At 41.0% G+C, this 4,649-nt stretch overlaps 1 protein-coding gene across 2 annotated transcripts in view; it reads left to right on the top strand.

The window, feature by feature from the left end:
• The window catches only part of esrrb (estrogen-related receptor beta), a 128,326-nt gene extending 124,103 nt beyond the window's left edge, over nucleotides 1-4,223 (top strand). For both annotated transcript variants that reach the window (XM_079853211.1, XM_079853210.1), the window contains exon 7: nucleotides 1-4,223. This exon is cut by the window's left edge and continues 850 nt beyond it. The gene's annotated coding sequence lies outside the window, so the exon portion shown is untranslated.
• The last annotated feature ends 426 nt before the right edge of the window (nucleotides 4,224-4,649 follow it).

Below are 4,649 nucleotides of genomic sequence, written 5' to 3'. Positions count from 1 at the left end.
CACTGTACTGCTTTTTTAAAACTACTTGTCATTGTTGTCGTTGATGTTTTGGCCTAAATGTAGTTGGAGGGTCTGAGCTGAAGGAAGGGACGATGGGTCGTGGTTTCAGCGGATTTACGATGCGTGGCAGAAGTCCAGGAGACTCAAACAATCAGATGCCCATATGTCAAACGGCCTATTTTGGGGCTTGTTAAGCCCCCGGCGGAGGAAACGAGGTGCCCATCATCTGCTCTTTTATAGCCATGTATCCAAAATGTGCGGCAGGTGCAGGTCTTTATCACCAGCTTTATTTTTAGGTCTTGGGAAGACGAGAGCAGATTGAGCAGGAGGGGTGTTTGACCTCATGTTGACACAATAGCATCGAGTCAGAAATGGCCTTGGAAGTCTGCGTCCCTATAAACAGCTTATTACCCCTAGATCCCTCCGACAGCTGAGCGACCATTAGCCCGAGATATCAATTAGACAGATCCCGCTTCCAACAAACATGAGTTTGAGCAGCAGCAGCAGAAATCGCTCTCCGCTGTCCTCGAGTGTACAGGGACTTCGGCATTCACTACTGATGTCATTTACTTGAAGTGAACTGTGGCGCTGGCGTGATCGGAGGACCTGAGGGGGGATTGAGTCCTGGGGTGCGTTTCCTAAAGCAAACATGGTCACACGGTCCGTCATTACCAACATCCCAGCTGACAGGGAACGTTCCGGCAAGTTAAGAACAAACGTTCATCCAGTGACTTTAAAGGATAATTTCGGTATTTAGCACTTTGAGTCTCTTTTCTGGTTTGTTATGGATGAACTAGAGTGGTGGACACAGAAATGTTGACGATGGGTCCTGTCTCGACTCTTTGACTCGTTTAGAATCGCCTTTGACCGCTTCAGAGTGGCTGGCTACGGGCATGCACAAACATGTCCTTAAAACAACCTTTAACGTTCGTTTTCAAAACTGTGCAACTCACCGAGTGGTTAGTGGTGTTCGTTGATGATTAAAAACAAATATATCGGCGCAATGTATGATTTCAATCCGTGTTATTTGCTATAGTGGAACTATTTTTTCAGATACCTCACAACCGCGTATAAACTTCCGCTCGATATTTGAGTCTGAAGCGCAGTAATATCAACGAGCAATGAGTCCTCCAACAGAAATCAATGGGATTTTACAAAATGCCAAATAAAACACGACAGAAACTGTATTTCGCTATGCTACTTGTTTTTAATCATCAACGAACACCACTAACCACTCGGTGAGTTGCACAGTTTTGAAAACGAACGTTAAGAGTTGTTTTAAGGACATGTTTGTGCATGCCCGTAGCCAGCCACTCTGAAGCGGTCAAAGGCGATTCTAAACGAGTCAAGAAGTCGAGACAGGACCCATCGTCAACATTTCTGTGTCCACCACTCTAGTTCATCCAAAACAAACCAGAAAAGAGACTCAAAGTGCTAAATACCGGAATTATCCTTTAATAGAACATTCTTCAGTTATCTGGACTTTAACAATGTTCTCAAAAAGTTGGTACAATAACATTATTTTTACATCGTTCACGAAACATTTTTTTCTAGTTGGACGTTCGTCTAACATTTCAGAACGGAATGTTTCCTTAACGCTCACATAACCAGCAAAAAGCATTTATAACACATTTAAAAACTGGACATTTTGAACATTCAGAAATAACGACTTAATATGAAAGTTAGCGAAATGGTAACACTTTATTTTACAGTGTCATTGTTACATATGTTACATGTAGCTACTATAGTAATAACTATTAATTATGCATAATTACGTGCAAATAACCCTAAATCAAACCAAACCCTAATCCTAACCCTATAGTAAGTACATGTAGTTGCTTAATATTACTCAGTACTTAAATGCATAATTACAGTGTAACGAAGACACCTTAAAATAAAGTGTAACCAAATGTTCTTAGACTATATTTTTTGTTAGCTGGGATAGTTCAATGATTCGGTGCTTCCTGAAACCATAGTTCCAACTAGAGTTGTCAAAAGTACTGACTTCGGTACCAAGTGGGTGCTGAAATAAATGTGACGTTTTGAGCGGAATCGTACACACCTCTGATTGGCCGTTGTGTTCACGCGCTCATCGGATATGTCTGTGATTGGCTACAATGATCAACGCACGGGAGCGTTCAAACGCTCGTTGAAGAGCGTCACTGATGTATATTTGCAATATGTTTTTGAAGCGCTGATCATCGTAGCCAATCACAGACGTATCCGATGAGCGCGTGAACACAACGGCCAATCAGAGGTGTTTTCGATTCCGCACATCAGCGCTCAAAGCGTCAAGTCGGTACTTTTTGACAACACTAGTTACAACAAACATTTGCATTACAAACTTCTGCGGTTAGAAACATATTCTTGTTAGTATGACTTCATATAGAAGCGCTTGGGCAAAATAAGCAAGCTAACATGCAGTACATTCTGTACCTAACAATATACATTTTTAATATATTTTAGTGTGTCAATGATCAGGGAACGATATTGGGAATCTGAAGTATGATGTAAGAGAAAGCTGCTCAGTTAATGAACCGAATGTATACGGGAGTAAAGTGTACACCGATTACATACTGTATCTTAATGTGATTAAAAAAATGAACGTCTTTCTGTTGTTTGTGTAAATGAAGTGTAATAATCTGACCTCTGATAAAGGTGCAGTCACATTAGGGAAATTTTGCATGCAAAAAAAAGATCCATTGTCAACAGCATAAAGCACTTTCAAACCAAGCAGCTTTTTGTGTGCGTGGGGAACTTTACCGTCCTCGCGCGAAACTCCCGAACGCACAGATTCCTATTGAAATGGCTTAAACCGAATCATTAGTAGAAGTTATGACTCCACCACCTGTGCGAGACATCATTAACAACAGTCCGATATTGTTAAACCAAACGGCGTAGGCGCGACCATGTTACTATGGTTTTGGGAAAGTTAGTTAATTTCACCAACAATGCATCATACCCAGCTTAATATAACTTTCGGTTAATATAGACCCGATATAGTCCGGCTATAGTAACCCACTTTAAGACAAAATAACCTTGAATTTGGTTACTTGTCGTTTTTGCCAAAATAACTTGCAAGATCTTTGATATTCCATCATAAACAAAGTCAACAGTGATTACAAGGTGTTTGGTTTCATTTCTTTGACATGTCTAGTCTATTCTTGGGTTATGGTTACATTTTCACCGACAGCCCAAATGTTGCCTTGTTTTAGCCTAGACGTCAGGGCTGTTCTTGGGCGGCTATTAAGACGTCTTTTAAATGCAAAATTGCATGCTGGGTAGTGTGGTAGTTAAGCAGCGGGTAACGTCGTTGTGTGGGACACGCACCCCAGGTGGAATCTGTCTCTTCATTGCCGAAAACTTGAATCCGCCACAGTCTCGACCCGACCAGACGGATAGTGAGGGAGAAGACAATACAGGGATTCATTTCTTATGCAGCGCAACTGTGTGGGTTCACATTAGGGATCAATTCTGACCAAAATCATGCCAACATAGTTTCGGCCCAGATCCGGCCCACATCTGGGCCGTGTGGAATCCATGTGTGCCGGATGTGGGCCGGACCTGAGCCAACACTGTTGCTGTCTGGGAAAATAGCGCACATCTCAATTTCATGAATGGAAACGCTTCAAGCTACAGTATGCAGTCGCGAATTCACACACCATTTTGTCATCGGAACAACGTAACGCAATAGTACAACAATGTTTAATTAACATCTTGAGATGGACATTCAATAATTAACATATATGCAACATTCACGTAGCTACCTCATCATTCACCCAATCTGTAAATAGTCCTTTATTTCGTAGTGCTTTTCATTCATCCCGTTGTCAGCTAGCAGTGCTGTTGTAGTGAGGACTGTTACACAACATTAGTAACATCTGTTTCGTGTGTACCACACTAACCAACACACCGTCCTGTTTGGTGCACAGATTTAGGTGCTTGTTTTCTACTTTTTTGACAATGGGACAATTGGTCTCGTTCATCATCTTCCCAGTTGACATGAATGTTGATTTGTGCCTCTCCAGTCACTGTTTAGAAAGGACAAGATGCATATCTGTAAATGTTGTCATTTATTTATTTGCTTATAACTCAGCATGTCAGAGTCAGAATTGGTCCCGAAATGTTCCAAACGTCAAAATGACGAAGGTCTTTTGTGTTTCTCCTCAAGATATTCATTGTGTATATTATATCACTTTGGCCACGCTGTACAATAATATTGTTCATTTAACAAACACCTGTGTCACTTTCTTTTTTTATGTCAGAAATGACATGCTCTCAAAGCCGTTCTGTTCATTTCATGTCTGCAACAGAGACCGGGCAAGAATATCTTCTGCATATGCACCAAATCTTTATGATGTGGCAGAAAGTGTGCCGTCAATGATGGAGGGCATTTCAGGTAAGATCTCTTAAGTGTGGGAATCTTACGATCATTTCATGAACACACACACTTCACTGATAAAAACATAGAGTGCAATATAAATACAGGAGTATCCAAAATATAAAATTCGGATGATACTTTACCAAGTCACAATTAATTCAATTTTCAAATGCGCTTTAAAAGGGCACCTATTATGCAAAATTCACATTTACATGGTGTTTGAACATTGTGTGTTGGCAGTGTGTGTACTCAACCACCCTATGATGGT

The sequence above is a fragment of the Squalius cephalus genome (assembly GCF_949319135.1).
Source record: "Squalius cephalus genome assembly, chromosome: 20".
NCBI lineage: Eukaryota > Metazoa > Chordata > Actinopteri > Cypriniformes > Leuciscidae > Squalius > Squalius cephalus.
The sequence above is the reverse complement of the archived record's forward strand: the minus strand, read 5'-3'. Positions and strand labels throughout refer to the sequence as shown.